We start from the raw sequence: 17,644 nt of genomic DNA, 5'->3' as shown, positions 1-17,644 counted from the left end.
GGAACACTGTTAGATATGGATGCTGGAAGATGAGCCGCTTAGGTAGGAAGGCATCAAAACATGACTAAGGAGAGCTGACCATAATGGAGTGGCTGGAGTAGAGCGGTTAGGGCTTTCAATTGCTAATGGGACAAAACTCAAAATGAAATTAAATGCCTGCAAACATCTATTAATAATCATCACATAAAATATACAAAGTATGAATCTAAGAAAATTGCAAGTCATTAAAAATGGAATGGAATGCTTTAAGATTGATATCCTAAGCATGAGTGAGCTGATTAATGGGTAAATGGCAATTTTGAAACAATCATACCGTGTTCTGCTCCAGGATAAATACATTCAAGAAGAATGACCTCACATTCATCATCAGAAAAAATATATTTCAAGATCTGTCTTGAATTGCAATGCTTCTCCTGTTCTAGCAAGATGGTGACTGAGTAACACACACCAAGGGACTCTGCAGATATGAGTGCAGGAGAGTCACTGAGAGGGAAATTCCACACTGCCGGTTGCAGGAGGAGCATCATAAAGGTACGTAGGCACAGATCCACTAGGCTTTGAGGCACTGGGGGCTTTTGACTTACCACTGTGGTGGCCAGATAGGATTTAATCTTAGCCCTGCCACAGTCTCAACCAGAGCTGGGAACCTATAGCAGGGCTTTACATCAACACAGCCATAGCTTGCTGCCAAGTCTGAGCAGCATTTAAATCCTTTCAGTCCCACAGTCAGGTGACTGGGGCTCACCTATATCTTTACTTTTTTGTTTCTCTCTCTTCTCTCTTTCCCCCCACAAAACTTCCCCAGCTTAATAAATGAAAACCAAGCAATTATTCAGGAGGCTGAAAGAACACGAGCTAGACTAGGTCCCCAAAAGAAATCAACAAGCCATATAATAAACTATTTAACTTTGAGGAAAAGGAAAAAATCACGAGAGCTGCTAGGGAAAAACAACTTGTAACTTATAAAGGTAACTTATATGCTCAGACCTATCAGTGGAGACTATGAAGAAGAGGAGAGAATAAAGGAAAATAATGCAAACCCAAGAATACTCTAACCAGCCTAATTATCTATCAAGATAGATGAAGAAGTAAGATTCTCCCCAGACAAAGAAAAACTCAAAGAATATGTTAAAATAAGCATTGCGCAACAAGAGCTCCTTGGTGACCAAGTATCTGCAAAAGAACAGTATTCACCAGGCACAGATAAGAGACCACCACATAGTACAACCCCACCCAGAGGGCAACAAAGAGAAAACAGCCTTCAAGATAGCAATGCCTCAAGGATGAATAGAATGAAACACACACACACACACACACACACACACACACACGGGCACACATGCAAGGGCAGGATTTGTTTATATGTCCACAGGAGAGGGTCCAGACTTCAACCCAGTGCACCAAGATGTGAATGCAACATGCCAATTTGAAGCAGAGAACCAATAGAGAGGTCTTCATGGACACCCTCCTCCCCTCCCAGAAGAATGCACTACAGAGGACAACACTGAAACAACAGCTTAGGGAGAGGGCACATCTGATAAGAGCACACAGGAGTAAATGAAGATGGAAGGAGAGAGAGTGGAACACAATCCTGGCCCACCAAGCCCCGAGGATGATATTCTTGTTTACAGCAGCCAATGCAGAGAGAGGACCATAGGGCCTGCCCCATCATGAGACAAGGCATCCCTGACTAACCCAAAGCAGTACAGGGGGCAACACTGGAGGCACAGTGTGGGAATTCAGCCCTATCAGACCCCACCACACCTGGCTTAAACACTAGGGGTGTGCAACAGAGCAGCAAAGGGAGCAAAGCAAGGAAGTCCCAAAGGATTACCAAAAATAGACTTTGGGCCCAGGGCGTGACACCCTATCAAACACAACCAGAAAGCACTCCTAAAGGTCAGCAAACAGTCCTGGAACTATTTATAGGCTTTTTTTGGGGGGGGAGGGTCATTGTTCTTTGTTGTTTGGAGTTTGTTTTTTCTTTTGTTTTGTTGTGCTGTGCCTTCTTTTTGTGCTTTTTATTGTGTCTACCTGTCTAGCTAGATAAAATAGGCAGGATTAACAATCCAGAGGAGAAAACAATGGAACCAACAGTTCTGTGGGGACATGGTAGAGGGGAGGCAGGGAAAAGAAAGTCGGTCTTAGCAAACTCAGGGACAAGAGAACAGCTAGTGATATAAAATCGATGGTGAGGATGGCATAGGATGCCTGGTAGGGCTTGAACAAAGGCAATGTAACTGAGAGGAATTACTGAAACCTGTATGAAGGCTGAACATGATAGTGGGACAAGAGAAAATAAAATGAAATAGAGGAAAGAATAAGGCAAAGGGCATTTATAGAGGTTTAAATATAGGCATGTACATATGTAAATATATATTTATATTTAACAATTGGAAAAAATCTGTCTTCATATATTTATATGTTAAATATTAAGGTAGCAGACTGACATTGGGCCTCTATTAAAGTACTTCCTCAATGTAAGAATATTTGGTTCTAATAACCTGGCATTCTGTGATGCTCACCTTCCCAATATTATTGCTGAAGACAAAATGGGTGCATAAGTAAGTGTTGTGAAGAAAGCTGATGGTGCCCAACTATCAAAAGATATAGTGTTTTGGGTCTTTAAGGCTTTAACACAAGCAAGCAGCCATCTAAATGAGAAGCAACAAAGTCCACATGGAAGAAGCCCACCAGCCAGTGTGATCATGAGGTGTCTCTCGGGTCAGATATCAGGCATCAAAGACTCAGAGAAAAACCTCATATCAATGTGAATGAGGGGGGGGGTGGAGTGGAGACACAACTTCCATCTATAGACAATTGCACATCCCCTAACCAAAAGGTCACAAGAAATAGATGAGCCAGGCAGGGTGCAGTATAGCACCGATGAAACATACAACTTTCTTCTAGTTCTTTAATGCTTCTTCTCCCCCACCACCATCATCCCAATTCTACCTTACAAATCTGGCTAGACCAGAGCATGTACATGGGTACAGATAAAAGCTGGAAACACAGGGAATCGAGGACAGAGAAATCTCTCAGGAACAATAATGAAAGTAGCAATATCATGAGGATAAGAGGGAAGTGGAGAGAGAACCTGTCACAATGATCAACATATAACCCCCTCCCAGGGGGATGGACAACAGAAAAGTGGGTGAAGGGAGACATGGGTCAGTGTAAGACATGAAAAAATAATAACAACTTATGAATTATGAAGTGTTTGTGAGGGAGGGAGGAAAGGTGGGGGAAGGAGGGGAAAATGTGGAGCTGATACCAAGGGCTCAAGTAGAAAGAAAATGTTTTGAAAAGGTGCTGGCAACAAATGTACAAATGTGCTTGGCACAATGGATGTATGTATGGATTGTGATAAGAGTTGTATGATCCTCCAATAAAATGATTTTTTTAAAAAACATCTAATACTGTCCAGGAGTGAATATTTATATGCCTTCAAGGATGCCCCTATCACTTGTCTGACAGTTTATTGTACTGTGGTGGAGAGCCAGTTAATACAACTAAGAGTCAAATATCTTTTGGAAGTGGTAGGTACAGCTCAAATGCTCCTTAGGAGAAAGATGGCAAGAGTTTGTCTCATGTACTTTGGAAAAATTATCAGGAGAAAACAGTCTCTGAAAAAGGGTCACACGTTCATTAACGAAGGTAGGGGGCGGGAAAGCTGTCAACAAGATGGAATGATCAGTAGTTCCAACGATGGCTCATAACAGTAACAGTGCTGATGATGACATGAGACCAGGTAGAGTTTCTTTCTGGTGTACATAGATAACATTGCTATGAGTTAAGACTGACTGGTTGGTATATAACAACAACAACAACAATATATATATTGTTAACATCAACATATATATAGATATTCTTCTTAAACTAGTTTGGATCATTATATTTCACCCTAGCAAACAAGAATGATAACCATTTCCAATGATCAGCCATGCATTGCCAAGTCTTTCAAGTTTTAACCACCATCATTAAAAAGATCTGATGTGAAATATAAATGGGCCACTCTAATGTGACCACATGGAGAAAGGTACAGACACTATAGGCTCTACACATATACTAATACATGAAATTATTAAGATTATGATTCTTTAAGAACACTTTTAAAATGGTTTTATTTCCAAGTCCATCAATCACTCAACTGTTTAAAATGAAGCTTATAAATGTTCTTCATACAAGGAGAAGGAAAACTACACCTGGGGCAAAGTTCCCAATATTTATTTAACCTGATTGCATTCTCTAGCAAGCCACCTTTCTTTCCTACATAACAGGCTGTATTTCCCCATGGGAAGTGTTTTAGACATATGTGTATTCCTACCTCCAGAATGGACTAAACACTGCCAGGCAGTGATATTATAAAGACCTTAAATACACTTTGGCCAAACAGAATATGTACAGATGATTGGTTCATATTCTGCTCAAGCTGGCAAAGGGCTTAATGTTTATACAGAAATAATATATCAGTGGTATGTATTATATGGTAATATATCAATGTGTAAGCAGAGGCCGGAAAATGCTATGAAAGGTATTTGGACAAATATTGTATTAAAATCTATGCGTTTCACAATTTACACAATTAAAAAAGAGTTGCTGGAGGTTTTCCATGGTTGTCAGATTTCTTTGCAGGCGTCTCTATGAGGTTTTCACTTTCCGTCTTCTAGCTGGGAGGCAAGTGCTTCACTGGTGGGATACCCAGGAATTCCACTATTATAACAGTTAATTTTTAGTTTAAGCTTCTAAGTCCTCTAGGAGGGGAGCAATCATGACTCAGGGTGAAATTCTCACCTTCCACGCGAGAGACCAGATTGGAGTCCCAGCCAATGTAGCTCAGGTTTAGCCACTGTGCATCTGTCAAAGGAGCTCACGTGGGGGTGCTTTGATGATGAACAGACCTCAGCAGAGCTTCCCCAGACTAATAAAGACAAGGAGAACAAGCTGCTCATGTACTTCTGAAAATCAGTAAGTAGAAGCCGTAGCTGTCCCAACTGTCTGGCCTGAAGTCAATCATGGGGATGGCCCAGGATGAGGCAGCAAGTTGTTCTGTTGTGTACGGGCCCCATTCAACAGGAGCTAAGAACAGCACGTTCACTAATGAAACACAATATTTAATGGGAGACACACCGGGACACTCAGTCAACAAAGATTGACAACGTGTCCCAAGCATTTTGCTAGGCTTTAGGCATAGAGTCAGGGGCAAGGGGTACCTCACTCAGGATGAGAGTGGAGTCCGTCTCAAGCGTTGTTCAGAAGACATTGACAAGACCAGGGAATTAGGCTGGAAGGAGTGGGACCAACAAAGTTTCGGGGCCCAGAAAGGAGGAGGAATGTCACTTAGGGAAAGAAAAAGTAGTTCTTTGACAACACGGTTTTGCTGAGAACTGGTCTTACATAGTAATAAATGATTGCTCCAAGCATTATTAAATTCTTTTCTATGATTTACTGAGGGAAAGCTTCCAGTGCAAATTTGTCTGATGTTATAACTTTGGGCTCATGTAATGAGAACTCTCTCCACCCACTTAACCTCCCAGGTTGCTTAATTTTTCATTCAGTTGCCCAACAAATATTTATTAGACACTGGTATATGCAAATCAAAATTAGCTGCCTGTACAAACAAAAGTACAGAATTAGAAAACAGTCTTCAAGCCAAAAGAAAAGGGTTCCTTTCTACATATTGCATGAATAAAACACGTTCCTCGGATAACCTGTGGGGTAAATTCAGCTTACATTCATCACGTGACTGTTTATGTAACACTGAAATGCTTGGCTCTGTTCACTCCTTCTTGTAGATCGAATACAGACTAAATTTCAAAAGAGTCATAGTATCTTCTACATCAGTCTTATGCATTTTTAAAAGGTAAATTATTTTATCAGTGACACTTATCAATTCCATTCACTAGTCTGTACAGAATTTCCTACTCCTTAGAGTTCTAGTAGTTGAAAAACAGTAATGTTTATTGACTGCATACCAGAGACCAGAGACCATGTTTGGAGCTTATGTAGAGAATTTAATCATATACTGCATGTTATTCTATCACTGAAAATATGACTCTACTATTAGTCTGAACCAAATATGACATAATTCATGAATTTGTCATTAGGTCTCTGTTCTCTTGAACAAATGAAATCAGGAGAAAAATAAAAGTTACCACTAATGTTACCATGTGTGTTATTCAATATTAAATCATTTTAAAAATATGAGTCTTAATTTATAATTTTATACAATGTTTTTAAAGCTATATTTTATGCTTTTGTTAATATGTTAATTATAAAATAACCCATGATCATTTTATTAATGTTTGAAAATATAGGTTAAAACTCATAATTAGATATAAAAATATGCAGGTTCAGAAAGTCCTAGATCTAAACTAACTCATATTTGTGGACTGATAGCCATAGATATAGATGCCATAATTATGTCATATGCTATTATTTTTAGGTGAATTGGGGTTGAACTTTTACTCAACAAGGAAACCAGGCCAAGAGTGTTCTCTTGGGAGTCCTAGTCTGTAATAGAATAAAAGAAAACCACTGGTTGAGTTTGAGGTTTGAATGACAAACTTTTGGTTCAAGGAAGCACTTACTTTTGCCTCAAGACTCCTGAGGTTATAGAAATCGTTCTTGTTATATATTATTGATTTAATTCCAACTCATAGTGTACAACACAACAGAACATAGCCTGGTCCTGTGGTATTCTCACAATCAATCATATGTTTTAATCCCTGAATCCATCCATCTTGTAGAAAGTCTTCCTTTTTTGGCTGCTTCTCTATTTTATCAACCATGATGTTCTTCTTCAGGGACTATGTCCTCCTGATAACATATCAATATAAATGAGGCGAAGTCTCACCATCTTCGATACTAAGGAGTATTCTTGTTTTATTTTTTCCAAGACAGAATGGTTCATTCTTCCAGCAGCCCATGCTATATTGGATTTTTTTTTGCCAATACTTCAATTTAAAGATGTCAATTACTCTTTGCTTTTTCTTTCCTGTATAGATTTAGATACACAAGTATAGATATAGAACCTTAGTTGGGAGGAAGAAAATGTATACTACCTACTCATTAATGTCCTGTGGGTCCTTAGTCAATTTATAAAGCAGAATTATGCCCACTATTATTGTGGGTAGGTGCCATCAAGTCCCTTCCAGTTTACATATAACATAATGAACATTTCCCTGCTCAGCAGTCTCCTCCCAATGGTTATTTTTGAGCCCATTATTGCAGCCACTGTATCTAAGACTACTTGATTTTTCTTCTAGCATTTTCCATGGCATTTTTAATATTTTGCACCAGCACCAGAATTCAAATTTATCCGTTCTTATTTGGTCTTCCTTATTGAAAGGCTAACTTCCACTTGCACATGGAATGATTATAAATATCGTGGTTTGAGTCAGATTGGCTCAATGAAATACATTTTGATCTCCTGACAGTTTTTTCCATTGAATTTGAACGTGGATCGATGGGAGAAGTCTTTGATAGATTCATTCCTTTTTCCATGTATCATGTTGTTATCTGTTGGTCCAGTTGTGAGGATTTTTGTTTTCTTTACATTGAATTGTAATACATACTTAAGGCTCCTGTCATTGATATTCATCAGCAAATGCTTCACATGCTATTACTTTCAGCAAGCAAGTTTACATCATATGCATATCTAAGGTTGTTAATAAACCTACCTCAAATCCTGATTCTTCTTCACGCAGTCTGACTTCTCAGATTGTCTGTTCACCATATAAGAAAGAATACAACCCTGACATGTATTTTCTTCATTTTAAACCATGCAGAATATCCTTATTCTTTTGAATGTGTGTGTACCTGTTGTTCCATGTCCAGGTTCAGTGGGAGCACAATGAATTGTTCTGGGATTAGCATTCCTCTCCATGCTATCAACAGTTTGTTATGATCTATACAGTTGAACACTTTTCATAGCCTGCAAAACACAAGTAAACTTTTTTTTTCTGATGTTCTCTGTTTTGAGCCAAGATCCATCTGACATCAGCAACGAGGCCTTTCATGCCACTTCTTCTTCTGAAAATGTCTAGCATCTCCTTGTCAATGTATTGCTTCAGTATTTGTTGAGAGAGCTTAGGGAAAATTATACTGGAATGTTATACTGATAATATTTCTTAATATAATTTCTGTGTTCTGTCAGGTAATTTTCTATGGAATGAGCATAAATGTGGATCTTTCCCAGGTGATGAGGAAGGTACCTGTCTTCAAAAAATTTTGTCATGTGCTTCATCAGATTGTTGAAACAGTTTTGTTGCTATGCCTTCAATGCAGGAGCCTTGATTTTTGCTAATGTCTTAAGTGAAACTGACTGGTTTTTTTTTTCAGTACCATTGGTTCTTGATCATATGCTATATCTTGAAATGGTTGAATGTCTAAACAGTTCTTTTTAATACAGTGATACTATGTATTTCTTCTATTTTTCTTTGGATATTTCCTGCATCTTTCAATATTTTGTCCATGTTGCTGTAGTCCTTAAGTGCTGTGAGGTTGGTTCGCACTCATAGCGACTATATGGACAAGAGAACAAATCACCTCTTGGTCTTTTGTAATTTTCATAGAGGACCAACTGTGTTCTTACGTTTGAACCCATTTTTGCAACTACTGTTCCAGTTCACCTTGTTGAAGTCATTCCTCTATTTCGCCGGCCCTCCACTTTACCAAACATAATGTCCTCCTGCAGGGACCCTTCTCTCCTGATAACATGTTCTAAATACTTGAGACTAAGGCATAGCTTTCTTATTTCCAAGGGGCATCGTGGCACTTCTTCAAAGACAGGCTTGTTTGTTCTTTGGAAATCCACCACACTTTCAATAATCTTCAACAGCACCATCTTTCAAGCACATCCATTCTTCTTCACTCTTGTTTATTCAAAGTTCAATTTTCACGTGAAATAGTGAACAATCATGGCATGGATCAAGCTCAACTTAGACTTCAAAGTGACATACTGGCTCTTTAGCACTGTAAAGAGGTCTCATAGAGCAGATTTACCCAATGCAATGCATTGTTTGATATCTTGGCTGATGCTACCATGAGTATTCACTGTGAATCCAAGCAAGATGAAATCCTCCACAACTTCAATCTTTTCCATTAACCAAGGGAGGCTTTTGGTCTTCTTTACACTGAATTGTAAAAATACTGGAGGCTGAAATCTTTGACTTCATCAGCAAGTTCTTCACATACTCATTATTTCTAACAAACAAGTTGTGTCATCTTCATATCACAGTTTATTGATTAGCCTTCCTCCAATACCAACACCACATTCTTCATATAGTGCAGCTTCTCTGATTCTTTGCTCCACATAACCGATTGAATAAATATGGTGGCAGTGCCATACTTTCCTGTGAACTTGTGAGGGAGTGGAGTCTAGCCTGTCCCTCAGCTCATAGCCAATGAGACCTCTTTGGGGACATCACCTTCTCCTGAAGATTCTGGGAACTCCTGTCTTCTCCTTAGAAGCAGAGCACACACTTGCTTAGTGAAAATGGCTGAAACAAGGTCAAAATGGCTGACAGAAAGCCTGGCACTGGCTTGATTCAGTTAAAGGCCTAAGGCCATATTTTGTATCAATAGAAAGGTTTAGATAAGGATTAGGATAAGATAGATATGTATTGATCTCAACCGTTTAAAAAACTTGAGTTTAAGATTTGGCTTTACTAGGTTTATACTGTTTTTTCTGCATATTGTTATTGATATAATAATTGATAGAAATGATTATTGGGAAGTAAAAATAGAGAGTTGTAAGACTATATGTGTTCAGCCACTAAGTTGGAATTTAAATAAGTCAGGGAACACCTGCAAAGAAGGCTCTAAAAGGATAAGCCCCACCCAGAGTCTTGAGTGCTCAGGACATTTGAAGGTGAAGAGTCTTGCCTACGGGTGTGTAGGCAGATTAAAGAAAAAAGGAACTCTTTGGCTTTTTGAATTTTGCTCCTGAGACTGGAAAATGTGCACCATGGAAGGAACTCTCCACTCTAGGACTAAACTGTTAAGGGTAGCCTATGTACAGACTGAAATATTTGCTAGATGACCACCTGAATCCATTTGTTGAGTGGAAGTGAGAGAAATGCAGCAATAAAGAGATAGTTGACTCAGGTCATTGACACCCATGACCTTGGTTCACAGGGACTAGAGAAGACGAGAACAGTTTGACTGGTCTGAAGTTCATGACCTACACAAGGGGCCGAGGGTTGTTAAGAATTTGTGATGGGGCTCATGGTTGAAAGGCAAGGCAGCTCATAGGCACCCTGGTGAGGCTAAGTGAGGCAGCCCACACTGAGTTGACCAGAACCTGACCAGATGAAGAGAAGATTTTTGAGCTTGTGTATTGGTGCATATTGCTTCTGACTGTATGGGTGGCCTGTCCTGATCTGATATTGCTTAAGGATGTGGATTCACAAGGTTCCAGCTGGAATTAAGATCCCTCACATCAAGGAATATAATTGTCTTCTCAGAGCACTGGGCTGATGTAAGTGTGCATTATAGAAATTGGATATCTTTAAAAGAGTATTCTGTCTGTACTTCTTGCAAGATAAATGTTTGTTCTTTTGGGTGTCCATGGTACTTTTAATATTCTTCACCAACACCATAGTTCAAATGCATAACAATGTATTTGGTCTTCCTTATTCAGAAAGGTGTGCATGAGGGTTATAGTCACTAACCACACATATTCAATCTGCATGCTGAGCAAATCATCAGAGAAGCTGGGCTATATGAAGAAGAATGGGGCATCAGGATTGGAGGAAGATTTATTAACAATCTGCGGTATGTAGATGACACAACCTTGAGTGCTGAAAGTGATGAGGGTTTGAAGTACTTGCTGATGAAGCTCAAGGATTGCAGCCAGCAGTATGGATTACAACTCATTGTAAATAAACTCGGGTGCTCCCAACTGGACCAATAGGTAATATCATAATAAATGGAGAAAGGGTTGAAATTGTCAAGGATTTTGTCTTGCTTGGATCCACAATCAATGCTCATGGAAGCAGCAGTCAGGAAATCCAAGGCAGCATTTCACAAGACAAATCTGTGCAAGACCTTCCAAAGTGTTGAAAAACAAAGATTTGACTTCGAGGAGTAAGGAAATTTATTTAAAGGAAATTTATTTTTAAAATTAATTTTACACATAAAAGTTTACCATTTACTAAAGACCAGAGCAAATGTATACACTAAACAATAGAGGTGCTTGTTTCTTTTTACCTTAAAAAATTAAATCTTGTTAGAGTGCTTTATATTGCAGGGTGTAAGTATCTCCAATGTTTTTCAGAGTTGACTGATATCTTTATTTTATAATCAATGCTGAGAATGCTGGTTTGCAGAAGTACACAGTGCAAAATGGCAGCAATATCTTTAGTACCATTTCAGAAATTGTTGGAAATTCTGTCCTAATCCCAAGTCAAAATTTATGAAAATTTAATTTAGGAAACTCAAGTTTTAAATATTCATTGCTTGCTAATTCAGTAGATTATTCTTGAACTTTTAATGGCACATGTTTTGAATTTCAATTGCTATGGTTTATGAACCCAACTTAGAGTTTCAGAATTAAAAAAATTAGGGCAGTATTTATGAAATGTTCTCTCCAAGTACTTCAGATGATCAATTAGACTTCTTTTTTAATTAAATACTTTTATTGGGGGCTCTTACATTTCTTATCACAATCTATACACTCATCCATTATGTCAAGCATATTTGTACATATGCTGCCATCATCAGACTGTCTCATATTGTTTGGGCGTGTTATCAGGAGAGACCAGTCCCTGGAGAAGGACATCATACTTGGCAAAGTAGAGGGGTGAGCAAGAAAAGAGGAATATCCATCAGAAGATTAATTGACACAGTTGCTGCAACAATGAGCTCAAATATAATAATTATGATGATGGTGTAGGGCTGTTTGGTTGTTCATCCTCTTGTACATAAATAAGGTCACTATGAGTAGTTATTAACTGTGTATTACCTAACAACAATGACATTTTATATACCGATTTACACATGATAATGTAAAAATTCTTAAGTGAAAGGAGTCATTAGTGGGAAAAATTTTAAAAGCTTTGATATAAGAGACAGTGAGGTGAAAGAATCAACAGGACCTGTTGGCATGGGTGTGAAAGGAAAAGAAAGTGAAGAATTTTCAAGTATTATAAAATTGAAAGTCTAGAAGATTTGTTACACTGTTCAGATGAGAAGAGTGGGATAAATGACCAATAAGAAGGAGTAAGCTTTATTTTTAAGATGTTTCAGTGCTTGAAAAACTTTATCATATGACTGCATTCTATTGATCTCTTCTCTGTTCTTATTCCAGCCACATTCAGTTTACATAATTTTTAACTGAGCATTTGGGCACCATAAGAAAAATCTCACGTATAATGTTTTGATTTAGTTTCTTAGTGACGAATAAACATTATTTGATGTCTTAAGACTACACGGAGGAACACAGACCTTTTATAATACATTTTGAGGCTATTATAGAGCCATTTAGGTTATTACTACTTTAAACATTCCTTACTACAATGTGTTCTTGTCTGTTATTTTAACCAAAAAGCATGGTGGAGTCTTAATAAACAAGTAAATAAATTTTTAAAAAAGAAATTGGATACCTAAAATTGGGCAGATAAAGGCATGAAGTGGCCAACTTAGCTTTCATGAGTAGAGGAATAGATTCATAGGATTAAGGTATAAGTGTTAATTAACTGCAATTGTTAGGCATAGGATATTGTGTCCTTCACTTCTAGACTATTATGTTTAAATGAGGCTTTGGCACATATTGAATTGTATGGATTTTAGTTTTATCCTGTTAGGCACAGATATAACTTTATTATTGTTTACTTGAAAATTACGTATAGTTACAGAGTTATGTGAAAATGTCAAATTGCCAAGGCGTGGTCTGTGGCAGTTACAGAATCTCCTGTCAACTTGTGAAGGGGTGGAGTCTAGCCTATCAATAAGGTCAAAGACGACGAGGCTCTGTATTGGTATGGCCTTCTGAGGATTCTGGAACTCTTGCCTTCTCCCTAGAGGCAGGACACACAGTCATTGCCAGACATTCCTGGTGACCAGCCTGATGGAGTCAGATTCCTGGAGCTGGAGGAGCCACGTGGAGACCCAGCCAGCGCTGAGATGCTTCCACAAGACTTTTCACCCACTGGCCTGTGATCTTCCTGCTTTTGGTATCATTGTATGTGCTATGTGGGTGTGTAGAAGAGTTCATGGACTATTATCAGAGATATGGGCTAATATTGGACTTGTGGACTTGATCTGGACTGGGCTTGGATGTTGTCTTAATACACAATTACTCTCTATACAAAGTGCTTTCTTATACACCTATGAGTGTCTCTGGATTTGTTTCTCTGGTCAATCAGACTAACACAGATATGGTGAAATGATACAACACTGACACACAGCTTTCCTGATTTTAAACCATGCAGTAGTTCCTCATTCTCTTTACAACTGCCTTTTGATCTATGTACAAGTTCTGCATTTACAATGAAATGTTCTGGGATTTCCATTATTCTCAAAGTTATCTACATTTTATTATGATCAACACAGTCAAGTGCCTTAGAATATTCAATAAAGCACAAATAAACATGTCTTTGGTATTCTCTGGTATCAAGAGCCATTTTACGTCACCCCTGATAATTCCTTGTTCCATGACCTCTTATGAATCTTCCCTGAATTTTTGGCAGCACCTTGTCAATGTACTGCTGTAACCATTGTTAGATCATGTTCAGCACAATTTAACTTGCATGTGATATTAATTACATTATATTGTTTGTGCATTCTGTTGGCTCACCTTTCTGTGGAAGGGTACGAATATGGATCTTTCCTAGTCATTTGCAAAAGAAACTGTTCCGAATTTCATAGAATAGATGAGTGAGTGCTTTCATTGTTTCCACAGCTGTTGGAATGTTTCAGTTGGTAGTCTATCCATCGTGGAGTCTTGTTGGGGGCTAATATCTCCAATGCAGCTTGGATTTCTTCCTTCAGTACCATTGGTTCTTGATGAGATGCTGCCTCTTACATTGCTTGATTATCTACTCCTTTTGTGGTACATTGACGTGACCTATTCCTTCATTCCTGATTTGATGTATCCCGAATCATTCAATATTTTTGCTCACAATATCTTTCAAAATTGCATTTGTTCTGTAGTTCTTACAGTTTAATATATGCTGAGCATGTTTTTTTTATGGTTGGTTTTCTAACTCAGTCTTTGCCCATTTCATCGTAGTATTTTATTTTGTCTCTTGAGCTGTCTTTTCAAATTTTCTGTTCAGCTCTTTTGCTTAATTATTTCTTCCAATGCCTTAGCTACTCTATGATAAAAGCAAATTTCAGAGTCTTGTATTATATCCACTTTGATCATTTATTTCATGTCCTGTTCATGAAATTTTGCTTTTTTCATGTAAAAATATACTGATGTTAATCTCACCGCTCATCAGATATTCTGTCATTAGTGTTCAATATACCAAATCTGATCCTGAGATTTTCCTGAAATTACTTCTTTATATGCCATCTTTTGTGTTGTTGAAAAGAGTCAATTGTGTTGCAAAACTGTATCTTGGGTCCTCCAACTTCTTTTCTGTCACCAAGACCATATAATCCTAATTACTGTTTCTTTCTTTTTGTTTCCAAATTTTGCATTCCAATAATTATCAATACATCTTGATTTCATGATTGATTAAGTTCAGATGAAAGCTGTTCATAGAATTCTTTAACTTCTTAAAAACCAGCTTTAGTGGTTGATGTTTGCAGCTATATTTTCTCATTCTCAATTATGCCTGCCCCATCAGCAAGTGAAGTTCCTGAAGACGTGCCAACCTGAAATAGCATATGAAAAATTGATGGCCTGCTCCACAGTCAGCGCTTGACCTCACGTAGGCTCCTGATCTTGAGAATCCCTTGTAATTTTCCTCATATGTAGTCGATTAGATTACTGTGAATTGCACCTGCTGAAGTTTACTTATTTATTTGCCATTTATAGTTTTTGAATAAACCTATTTACAAAGAAGTTGTTGGTCTTGCAAAATTCTCCCATGTGATCTCCAGAATAACTTTTAAGGCCATATTTTCTAACTCTTGAGCCTTTATCTTTGTTTCCAACTTTCAGACTGTAATCACCAATAATTATTAATGTAACTTAATTTCATGTTTAATCAATGTCAGGCTGAAGAAGTTAGTAGGATTTTTAGGCTGAAGAAGTTGGTAGGATTCTTCAATTTATCATCACAAAATTTAGTGGTTGTTGCATAAATTTCAATAGTAATTATAATTACTGGATTTCCTTGAATGTGAAAGGATAACCATGGTAGTCATCTAATCTGGTGTCAATTTGAGGATTAAGTATGTGGGTGTGGAGTCTACACTGTCAATCTGGAGATAGCCAATGAGGCCTCTCTGTGGGCTTGGTCTTCTCCTGAGAATCCTGGGAAATCTGGTATTTTCCTCCTTGGAGGTGGGAGACTCTGCTCACACCCTGGGAGACATAGCAGCTGACAAGACACATGGACCCACTCTGATGCAGAGACCCCTGCCAGTGCTGAGATGTTTCCAATGCCACTGGATCCAAGGACTTTCTACCCACTGGCCTGTGATCTTCTACATTCAGCGTCATTGCATGTGTTTTGTGAGTCTGAAGAGGACTTTATAGATTGCTATGAGACATATGGGCTAATATCTGACTTATGGACTTGATCTGGACTGGGCTGGGATGTCTTCTCATGGTTCAATTGCTCTTAAATATAAATCTTTTTTTTTGTACACACATGTGTATCCATGGATTTGTTTCTCTAGTCCACCCAGACTAACACAATAACATTCTATAACAGACAGCATTGTGCTTTAATATAGACATTGAAATGTTCTTTTATGATGAATTCACTGCTATTCATGTTCCTTTGGTTATTCCTGGTGTAGTAATCCATATGATGGTCTGTTTCAAAGTGGTCGGCAACCAGCCATTTCCACTCCTGAATGTCTATGAAATCATACACTTCAAGTTTGATGATTTTCAATGTTTCTAGATTCATAATTCATGCATTATACATTCTAATTATTAATAGATAGTTGCAGTTAATTATTATCATTTTAATTCATGACCTATCTGGCCCCCCCAAAATTTATTCCATCCACATAATTATGGTCTGCTCCACGTTGAGAAGGTAGCTCTTCCTCATTCATATTTTGAAAACCCTTTCACCTAAAAAGGAATGCCGGTGGCATCGTGAGTTATGTGTCAGACTACTGACCATAAATTCAGCAATTTGAACCCACCAGCAACTCTTGGAGGTAAAGATAGGCATTCCGTTCTAGTAAATATTTACACTTTTGAAAACTCACAGGGGAAGTTCTAATCAATGTACAAGGTAGTTATGAATTAGAATTGACTTGATAGCAGTGAGTTTGGTTTTGGTTTCCTGTGGGGTTTATCATCATTTTGTTTTTAATTAGGTGATGGGGGATCCAATTGTTGGGTATTGTGTTGAAACCTTATTCTCCACACATCTTTTAGATAAAAAGCTCTTTCTTTTCAGACCTTATAAGTTCGTCACTTATTCCACTTTTCATTAATGGGTCTCTTTGGACAATTCTCTCTGGCTGAGGCTAACTGGCAGAAGAAATATCCAATTAATCGCTGTAAAATTCCACCTGAAGAACCATAAATTCCCTAGATAATTGGGGTATAGATAGAACTGTTTCCATGTCAGCAGTAACTTTACAACTCAGTTCCAACTTGACAGCCTGATTCTCCGTCATCATCATAGTCATCACCGTGATTCACCAAGTTTACCACAAGTACTAGTATCCTCCGCATCTGCACAAGTTGAAATCTGGAACCACTGCTTCTGCAGTAAGTCTTGCTACACCCATATCGTCTCATTCTAGGCATCATCTCCCAAGTTCTAGGTGCCTTTGTAGGCAATGGGGATGCGTAACGTTAAAAAGATATGACTTCTATCCTTAAGAAATTTGGTCACAAAGCAGGCTGATAAATTCCATTTCACTAACTCATTATTTTAAACATCGAGTAAGCAACCATTGGTCTCAAGCATTGAGATCAAAATGGCAGTTTTTTTCCCCAGGACAAAGTGGAGGAAGGAATAGAAATGGACATAACAAGGTAGAAGTGAAATAGGTGATATTAAATCATGGAAACTGCAATCAATAACATGAAACAAAATGTGCATAGATTGTTAAAAAGAAAACCGATTTGTTCTTTAAAGTGTCACCCAATTCATAATTAAAAGAAAAAGTAAAATTATCACCCTTATAATGCAAACTGGCTATTCTGTAATCCCCCCCCCCCTTTTTTTTTTTCTACTTTGCTGAGTTGGTTCTGAATTCTCTCCAAGAGTGTTAGTTCAGTCTCTGGTGAAATCTTTTCTGTATATGCACAGTCTTTTTACTAAGAAAAGTTCATTTCTAGGTGAAGCCCATAGTATCACAATTGCCTTGGTTGCTAAAATTTGAGTATCATATTCTTATGTCGCATTTTTCATAGAAACAATTCTCATAATTAAGTTTTTGTTAGGGCACCACAAGTCAAGATCAGTAAACAGCCAGGATAGAGTCATTGGTTCTCAATAACATCTCTCTTCAGCCAGCAGGTAAGCTTCTCTCAGTTCCTCAGCCTCTCAGC

Source organism: Tenrec ecaudatus, chromosome 2 (assembly GCF_050624435.1).
Source record: "Tenrec ecaudatus isolate mTenEca1 chromosome 2, mTenEca1.hap1, whole genome shotgun sequence".
Taxonomy (NCBI): domain Eukaryota; kingdom Metazoa; phylum Chordata; class Mammalia; order Afrosoricida; family Tenrecidae; genus Tenrec; species Tenrec ecaudatus.
The sequence above is the reverse complement of the archived record's forward strand: the minus strand, read 5'-3'. Positions refer to the sequence as shown.